Source organism: Gastrolobium bilobum, unplaced genomic scaffold (genome assembly GCF_033153095.1).
Source record: "Gastrolobium bilobum isolate Gb01-03AN ecotype WA unplaced genomic scaffold, APGP_CSIRO_Gbil_v1 utg15924, whole genome shotgun sequence".
Lineage (NCBI taxonomy): Eukaryota > Viridiplantae > Streptophyta > Magnoliopsida > Fabales > Fabaceae > Gastrolobium > Gastrolobium bilobum.
The window spans coordinates 99403-109669 of record NW_026898545.1 but is presented as its reverse complement, the minus strand read 5'-3'; the positions used below and the strand labels follow the sequence as shown (position 1 = coordinate 109669).

The 10267-nt window shown below is 40.2% G+C and overlaps 1 non-coding gene across 1 annotated transcript; it reads left to right on the top strand.

Moving 5' to 3' along the window:
- The first annotated feature begins 200 nt into the window (after positions 1 to 200).
- LOC133317327 (small nucleolar RNA R71) lies at positions 201 to 307 on the top strand. Its single transcript, XR_009752295.1, has one exon. It is a non-coding gene; the product is annotated as a small nucleolar RNA R71 (small nucleolar RNA).
- Positions 308 to 10267: the final 9960 nt, after the last annotated feature.

The following is a 10267-nucleotide window of genomic DNA, read 5'->3' as shown; positions in this document are numbered from 1 at the left end:
GTTCTAGCATGCCTGGCTTCCTCACTGGGCTCACTCTGTCTATTGGCCATTGGAGACATCTTTCAGCAGTCCCTTCTATGATTTCGTATCTTGATTTAAGAGTTCCTGTAAAGAAATATCCTCCTGCAGCAAAATCTAGGTGAGATTGAGAAGTATGGTCAAGTCCTTTATAGAAAGATTGTAACACTCCCCAACTCTCTACCCCATGGTTTGGACATTTTCTTATGATGTCCTTGTATCTCTCCCATGCTTCATAGAGATTTTCTCCATGAAACATTCTGAAGTTAGAGATTGCAGCTCTAACATCAGCTTGTCGAGACATTGGGAGAAACCTCTCTATGAACTTGTTAGAGAGTTCGTCCTATGTGTGGATTGATCCAGGGGTGAGAGTTTTCATCCATGTTTTAGCTTTTAAGCCCAAGGAGTGAGGGAACAACCTCATTCTCATGCTCTCCTCTGTTACACCCTCAGCTTGAAAACTATCACAAATATCTTAGAATGTTGTGAGGTGTGTGTAAGGATCTTCTGCAGAGAGTCCTTTGAAGACCCCTGCTTCCCTAATCATGTGGAACATGATAGGTTTTAGTTCAAAATTTAGTGCTACAGGGGGAAGGATTACTCCCCTATCTGGTCTGTTCCTGAAAGAAGCCATGTTTTCAGGGGGAACCTCTTCATTGTTATTATTGTGATCAGCCATGTTTTCAGGAAATTCTTCCCTGAGGTTCCTTCTTCTCCTATGGAGTGTACGTTCTGGCTCAGGATCAAAGAGAAACTCAGGTACTTCAATGGAGTGGTTAGAATCTGTTTTAAACTCTTCACTCATAAACCAATAGCACAGGGTATATATATGCACAGCAGATTCAGTGATAAAGAGAAAAAAAGTATAAAAGTAAAGTCAGATATACAGTATATGTGTTAGAAAACAATGATAAGAACAACAGTTAATGTTTCTATCCCCGGCAACGACGCCAAAAACTTGTTGGGTGGTTTGCTGATGGTGGAAAAATATAAGTTCTGATAGGGGACGTTCCTCTGTTCTTGCAGAACACAGATTCTTCCCTTAGTTCCAACCCAAGTGCGCAAGTGCACACATCAAGTAATAAAGGGAGTATTAATGCCCAAATTATCGTTCCCACGAGGATAGAATGCTAATTATTGTTTTATCACTGTTTATAAAGAGTGAAAATAAGAAGAAAAGTTAGTAAGTGAATGTCTGGTCAAACGTTCCCTACGGTCTTGACAATGTTCCTCAGGAACAGTAGGTTCAATCTGATGGCAAACAGTTGCTCGCTGCGTTATGTATGTGATCCTTCCTGTTTAGAAGAAGGTGAGATAATAATCATTGGAGTTTTTATAAGTACTAAATAAAATAAAATAAAACTACTAAAACAGAAATAACTATAATCAAGAGACAACAGGGTGGTGGTTAAAACAGTTTAACAGAAAGAACGGATTCACTGCTTCACTCTTAAAGGGGTTGTTTTCTCTGCTCAAGACTTAGCACCTTTTGGCTTTGTCCCGGTTTCTTTGCCTGCCAACTCTGATTCCTCAGCTCATGGTCTAGATGGCTCACAAGTTTCCATATTCCTACGGCTCCCTTGACTCCAACAGGTACTTAGGTTAGAACCTTAAAATGGACGAGTTGGCCCCTTATTCCTAAGGTGACCAGTAGCGTTTTTGCCATGACATCTACCTTCCCCCAAAGGCTAAGCTGTCTGAAATCCCTTCCTTATGGAAGTTCCTTTCTCAGTATGTACCCAATTTGCATTGGCGCACAATGAATATAGCTTACTTAGCCAAAGAAATACAAAAAGCTTCAGTCAAGAGTTTTGAAAACAGTTCTTTAAGAGTTTCACAGTTTACCTGTTCCACAGATAGTTCAGCTCATAGCTGGTAAATTAAACATAATTATTCTCAACTGAGATCACATAGACCCGAGATTCAGTCAAGAGATATCGATTGGAACGAAGAGAAAAAAAACACTTATATTAATTTAAAAGACAGTTTACAAAAAGAAACAGAAAAATGGATTTTTGCTCGTGAGGAGTCTTGATGGTTGTTTACAGAGAAGAGAAGAGGGGTTGTCACTTAACTACAGCTACAACTTAAAATTAAACTAAGTTACTAACTACTACTAAGTGATCTCTTCCTTTCGGACTGCAAACCCTCCAGGATTCGATGATGTTTTTGTGTGAGGGTGGTCCAATTTATAGCTGGAAGAGGAGTGGCAAGACTGTAATTCCTTTGGAGCTAGTTGCTTGAATGAAGGGACGGGACTGTGGCAACAGAGTGTGAAGCTTGCGTGAATTGCTAAATGGAACAGGTTTTGGTGATGATTAGCCGTTGCTTGCAGACCTTCCCATGTTTTGCTTCTGTTTTCAGCCAATGAGAACTCTTGATTCTCTGCTCTTCACGTTTCCAGCTGCTGAGTTGGTGCACCGCCTTGCTTTTAGAAGTCTTTAACTCTACGTTACCTGCAAAGTGTACAGAAGCATTAAATGAATGGAGGAGGTGCATTAAATGTGTCTCAGTCCGTTCCCCTTTTAATATATTTTAAAGGAATACGTTGCAATCTGTTCCCCCACTGTGTTTTTGTCACAAATGTGTAAAACAAGTGATTTTCATGCTGAAATTGCTCATCAGATGAGGGAACATATAGTATTTTGCCATCAAAATGGGCTTGGATGGGAACGAATTTACGTCCCATCAGATCCCAACAAGATTGAAGTTGTGTCGGATTGGGAGAGGCCCAAGACAGTTACTGAGGTGAGGAGTTTCTTGGGTTTGGCAGGTTACTACCGGAGGTTCATCAAGGGATTCTCCACGATGATTCTACCACTGACTCGCCTTACCCAGAAGGAGACTCAGTTTGTGTGGACTCACGAGTGTGAGGAATGCCTTCAGGAGTTGAAGGAGAGATTGACTATCGCTCCTGTGTTGATCCTTCCGGATCCTGATGAGCAGTTTGAGCTTTACTGTGATTCTTCTGGAAAGGGGCTGGGCTGTGTTTTGATGCAGACCGGTAGAGTTGTTGCCTATGCTTCGAGGCAGTTGAAGCCTCATGAGGAGAACTGCCCAACTCATGATTTGGAGTTAGTTGCGATTGTGTTTGCTTTCAATATTTGGAGGCATTATCTGTTTGGTATGCAGTTTGCTGTGTTCAGTAACCACAAGAGTTTGAAGTATTTGTTTGATCAGAAGGAGCTGAACATGAGGAAAAGGAGATGGATGGAGTTTCTGAAGGACTACGACTTTGAGTTGAAGTACCATCCTGGCAAGGCCAATGTGGTAGCTGATACTCTGAGTCAGAAATCCGTGAGTCTATCCAGTTGGACGATAGGTGACTTTGATGTTATTGAGAAGTTTCGAGATCTGACGGTGACTTCCTTGTTTGGGGGTGCACTTCTCGAGATGGAGACTGTGAGAGTCAAGAATGAGCTTATGGAGAAGATCCAAGTTGCGCAAGTTCAGAGAGAGTGCCTCGACTACGTGAAGAACCAAGACGGTGTGTCTTGGAATGAGGATGGACTTTTGTTGTTCCAGAAGAGGATTGCGGTACCTCGAGCTCCTTTGACCAAAGAGGTTATGGTTGAGGCCCATAAGGGCCAGTTCACTGTACACCATAATGCTACAAAGATGTATCAGGACTTGAAGAGGAATTTCTAGTGGCCGGGCATGAAGAAGGATATAGTTGTGTATGTGTCCAAGTGTTTGATTTGCCAGAAGGTGAATATTGGACACCAGAAGTCATCTGGTAAGCTTCAACCTCTAGAGATTCCAAAATGAAAATGGGAGAGCATTTCCATAGACTTCGTGGTGGGTTTGCCGAAGACTTAGGTTGGCTGTGACTCTATCTGGGTCATTGTGGACAGACTGACGAAGTCTTCCCATTTTTCTTCCAGTGAAGGTGAGCTTCACTACTGAGCAGTTGGCCAGACTGTATGTTCGCGAGATTATGAGGCTTCACGGGGTGCCCGAGAGTATCATCAGTGATAGGGACCCAAAGTTCACATCTCGGTTTTGGGAAGCGCTGCAAGAAGCTTTCGGTACACAGTTGAGATTGAGTACCGCCTATCACCCTCAGACTGACGGACAGACTGAGCGGACCATCCAGACCTTGGAGGACATGTTGAAGGCTTGCACTTTGGAGCAGGGTTCAGCATGGGATAGGTACCTGTCATTGGTGGAGTTTTCGTACAACAACAGTTTCCATGCTAGCCTTGGCATGGCACCCTACGAGGCGTTGTATGGTACGAAGTGTCAGATTCCTACCTGCTGGTCTGAGGTTAGAGATAATGAGTTGTTTGGCTTGGACTTTATCTAAGATACTACCCAGCAGATCCAGTTGATCAGAGAAAAACTGAAGCAGGCGCAGAATCGCCAAAAGAGCTACTACGATGTCAAGCATCGTCCACTGGAGTTCAGTGAGGGTAAGGATGTGTTTGTGAGACTTTCACCTGTCACCGGTGTTGGTCGGGCTCTCAGAGTGAGTAAGCTGAGCCCGCGATTCATTGGGCCATACCAGATCCTTAGAAGAGTAGGACCTGTTGCCTACCGGCTTGCCTTACCTCCGAACTTGGCCAACATCTACGACGTGTTTCACGTGTCTCAGCTTCGAAAGTACATAATAGATCCCTCGCACGTGGCGCAACCGGATGATGTGGAAGTTCGGGAGAACTTGAAGACTCCCGTCGGACCACTTAAGATTCTCGATCGTGGCGAGAAGAAGCTGAGAAGCAAGATTATTCCGATGGTCAAAGTTTAGTGGCCAGGAAGAACTCCTGAGGAGTGTACTTGGGAGCGAGAGGACGAGCTTCTCCAGCAGTATCCCGACTTCCGAGACAGGTATATTCTGATTTTGAGGACAAAATCCTAAAAAGGTGGGGTGAATGTAAGAACCTGCACATTAATTAAGGAAGTTAATTATTTAATTATGAGAAATTAGGAAATAATTTCATAATTGACCCTAATAATTATGAGAAGGATTAAATATTATGGTAAGTGATTAATAATGTTGAAAGTCGCTTTTCTGACGAAAAGTGCAGATACCGGTTCTGCTCCTCGATATAAATGCGTACCGATGAAGTATCTCAGAAAATTATAATAAGTGCATGAATATTCCTAGAATATTATATAGGACTGCGATTTCAAGTTTCAAGTTAAAATAATGAGAACTGGTGCCAGAACTGATATTGGCTATGTAAAAGCGCGTACCGGAAAGGTTCTGCGAAAAATAAAATAAAAATATGACAAATCTTAGAAAAATGAGTAGGTTCAGAATTCCAAGTTTGGGAATAAAATACTAATCGTAGCTATTAGTACTAATACTGTGTGTTTAAGACTTAAACCACTATAAATACTCATTCTTGGCCTAAAACCCTAGGCCATATCAGTTTCTACGTGCCAACTTGAGAGGCTGGTCTGCTTGTCACTGTTCCATTGCTTTCTCATCCATTTTGTGAGCATTGTGACCTCTTTTCTTCCATTTCTCTTCACTAAATACCTTGTGTGAGTGAGAGGGATCATTAGGAGTGTGAAAGGAACACCTTTTCTGAGTGTGGTGGCTGTGTGAAGTCATTTTAGGGGCTGTGTTTCTGAGTTGTGAGGTAGAGGCCATTGTCATGGCATTTTGAGGTCCAAGGAGTGACCTTTGAGAAGAAAGAACCAACCTTTGGTGTGCCATTTTCGTACCTTTGAGAAGTCAAAGCTTGAGGAGCTGTTTGGTGAGCTCCAAGAGCCATTGTACCTCTGTTTTGAGCTTGGGTAAGCTTTACCACCTTTGATCATGAGTTTAATGGTTAAAAATGGAACCTCGATGCATGTAATGAACTAAAGTTAATAACTTGAGGTTGGGTAAGGTTAAACACACCTAGAAATGCATGTTTAAGCCTCTGTAATTGTGAAAAGAACTACCTTTGGGAAGGATATCTAGCGAAATGCAGAACTGCATTCTGTCGCGAAATATCCGGATATTGATATCCGGATATGATATCCAGATTTTGATTTCCGAATATGGGGTCTTGTGATATTCGGATATGCATATCCGGATATGGGATATCCGGATATGTCCCCGACAAATATCCGCATATTCTGGGAATTTCAGAACAGTAGCGGTACTGTTCAAACCGAATGTCATTTTGGGTTTGTGGACCCATGGTTAGCTTATGTGGACTTTTGTAATAATTAATCTAAGTCAGAATCTAAGTGATTAAGGGCTTGTGGCTTTGTGAGAAGCCTAAAGACAAGAAACGTAACGTAAAGACAACTTCATATGCTTGTATGTTTGAATATTAATATGATTACTGGTCCAAAACAGATTGTGATTCTGCTGTGTGTGGACTTTGAGCTTGTGTGCACTCTTGGCTTGGATAGCTAGCTTGCAAGGTAAGCTTTCGTGTCCTCTGTTTAGCCATTGTGTGGTTCCACGATACCCCATGGGGGAATGGTTTATATGCATGATGTGTTTACATGCTTTGATAATTGAAAATGTTGTTGAACTTTATGTGTAATGACTTTTAATATGTATATGTTGTTCCACTTAGACGGTAAGCTTGAGTATATGGCGTCATACAAGACGGTGACACTGTGGGTGGGTGCAAGTGGCGTCTTGCACTAGTGTGGGTAATAGACGTATTTCTGCATTTCTCTGGCCAGTAGATTAGTTATAACACACATGACATGATTATCTGCTGCATTGCACTGTTTTAGAACTTATACTGTTGAATTGCTTTTGGAACTTATATTGCACATGTAAGTGAGCTTGGGGTGGAAGATTAGTTGATTGATGTTTATCTGCTTATGCTGACTATGCTTGGATTAGTTGATTCTCTGGCCAGTAGATTAGTTGATTGATGTTTATCTGCTTATGCTGACTATGCTTGGATGCTAGTTATGTCTGTTGATATCATGCTTATAGCTTCATTTGATGTTATTGTGAGACTCTGTTGGCTATGTCTTTTATTCGGTGAGCATGGGGATTGTCCATGCCACATTGACCTGACTTTCTGATTTTAGTTTTGTGTTGTATTAATGTATCAGGATATTGTCCAGACTACGTGTTGTAGATCCATTACTTAGATACTCACTTATTTATCTATTGAGGTATTTCAATTAGCTGTCTTTTGCAATTTACATACAGGCGATGTTTTTATGAAATTGATTAAGTAATCAACTTGGCTAAGTTTAATGACGTCATAATTGAAAAGAAAAAGATTTTCCGCATATTTATTTAAGCGTGGCTTAATACGATGACATGTTAACAAACTGGGTATACACGGGGTGTTACATTTTGCATATTATGGACTTGCATAAGGCATATTATATTGGATGACTATAGCATCATATGTTTATGTAGTCTTATTTGAGCATATGTACTGCCGATGCATGGATGAAGGACTTAGCCTATGATCATAGTTATTGGATATCTTTCATGTTGTTGATGCATGTAAAGGACTTTGATCATATGTTTTATATTAGTCAAGTTCCTATTTATGTAGTCTGTGGATATTTATGTATTTCGATACAATTATGATGGAAGGGCTTGTACGACTATTGGATAGACTGAGATTATGTCAGTAATTATTGAACTGTTATCAGGTTGAGATATCATGTGGGAATTATCCCTAGATGTCCGAAAAATAAACGGAGCTTTGTCCGTTTTATTTGGCCGATGTTGGAAGGAGATTATCACCTTGTGTGATTAACTATCTTCATTGTCACGTGAAGCCATGTTGTTTATGGGAACTTCATGGTGGTACGATATGTTTAAGCGAGATTAGATGTTTCCGCAATTTGTATGAGTTATAATTACAGTTTGAATTGTTTATAAATATGGATAGTGTTTTAAGGAGTAAAAGATAATTGTTAAAAAGAAGAAAATTTATCCGTGTTTTAATCAACTACTGTGATTGTAACTGTGCTTAATATCATACGTAATGATAAAAAATCGGTTCTATAATAGGGTGTTACAAATTCCTTCACAGTGGGAATTTGCAGACCCTTCTCCCTTATGTGTCAGAGTCATCTATGCAAGAGCTCCAAACTTGATTCATCTTGGACAACATTAGTCTCTCGATTGCCTACCTTCCCTTGCATAACCTAGAGAGAGATTTCTTTCTTATCTCGGGCTACCACCAAGCTAACTTTGGTTACTTTCCATCTTCCTCTGCCAAAGTAGTTTACCGACCCAACTTCATTACCTCAGGAACATGTCTGGCCTCCTTTCAGAACTCGTTTACAGCTTATGTCAGTAATCATCGTGATTTCTCCAAATCCCACTATCTTGCTAGTAACCTGGTTACCCATTTTCACTATACCAAGATCGATGTCTTGATATAATGAGAATAACTCCTTGTGACGGGTGACATGGAAAGATGCTTCGAAGTCTGTAACCAATGAACAGTCATCATAGGCTACATTTAGATAGTTGTCTTCACCAATTAAGAAGACATCGATCTCGGCATTGGCCGTTATGGTCGTGGTGATCTGTTCTTCTTTCTTCATCGTATATATCATATTTGGCTTGACATTTCTAGTCCTCTAATATTTATTCTGAGGTCGGCATTTAGATTTCCAATAACCCGATCTTCCACAATAAAAGCATGTGAGGTCTGGCCTCAGCTTTGATCGATCTCTAGACTTGTCTGGACCTCGACTTTTACTTCTACCTCAGAATGCCATTCTTCTATAGTTTTCGATGACATTCGCTTCATACTAATGGCTTATAACCCATTCTTTCCTCCTAGCCTCTTCATTCAGCAAGTTATCTGCAACCGAGTCTGTGGTCATTTTTCCTTCTGGGGCCAAGTTGCTAAGTGTCACCACCAAAGCATCCCAACTCTCAAGTAACAAACTCCGGCGCACCAATTATGCTTTGTTGCATGATGTCTTCTTCTGAAATAAGGATTCCAGCTCTGTCCATAGCTTGTGAGCGTTTGTGTAGGTCAACACATGCTCGAACAAGCTCTTGTCAATATACTTGTGGATCATAGTGACTGCCTTCAGATTTAGGAGATCTCACTCTTTATCGTTCTTCCCTTCTTCCTTATCTGCGCTGAGAATGGATTCGTACAAATCTTTGCAATAAAGATGATCCTCCATTATAGGTTTCTAGTATAAGTAGTTCTCTGTAGTGAGTTTGAACATATCACCATTATGCGTTATGACACCCTCCATATCTAACTTCACATAGCCCTTGATCTAAGAGCTCTGTTACCACTGTTGGGCCGGGGGAGCTCATGGTAGGGGGATACCGCCATCTACGGGCTAAATTATCAACAATATTAAGTGGACTTAGATACCACAATCAAACCTAAATGGGTCCTTCCACTTGTATAGCGCTCACTTAATCCATTCTTAGCTAATATAAGACTTCACTCTCTCTCTTGAATTCCTCAAGAGAAGATTGGCATTGAATTTTCATTTTAGAAGGCTTAGGCAAAGTAACGACCACCTAATCATACCTATTATAATAAATAAAGTCCTTAAAATTATCTTCATTAAACTTACATCCATCAAATGCATAGGCGCCAATTAGACCAGTCCTATAATGGACTAAAATATGTATGGCTTTTCCTTTAACCTCATAAGCTAGAGTATTCCTATAAAAGTTAAGTTCTTGTCGAAAGCTCTTATCATATTTTCCATATGCTTATTATTTAATTGAGAAAATCCTTTCTAATTTCCAAGATCTAATAACCCACAAATCAAATCTTTATTTCTTTGAATTAAGAATTGAAATGTTTGGTTTCTATATTCCTTGAAAAAAGTACTTCAAAATTCCACTAGTCTGAGCGTCAGTCGAGAAAATACTTATTGTAATCGGCTTTAAAGGATGAGGTTCATTGCCTTATTTCATTTTTTGGCTGAAAATCGAAACTGTAGAGTTGGGCAACAAAGAGGGTCGATGATACATCAATCAAACCAACTTTTCTTCTTAAATTTTTGCAAAAAAAATTCTCAGCAAGGGTTTTATAAATATTAAGCTAATTAATCACTTAGAATATTCAGTAGCTATTAGAAGATACATAGTGTATGCAAATACAAGTTCTCAACCATAATATCAAGTTATGTAAATGTGGCATGGACAACCCCCATACTCACATCGAATAGAAACATACATAGTCTGATAAATAGCACCACAATACTCAAGTCTCAGAGAATATAAACATATAGCAGATAAAGTCCATGCATGCCAATATAAAATGTCTACTCCGGCCTCTTGCCTCTAGAAGCATCCATCTTATGGATATCTATACCTGAAAAATAT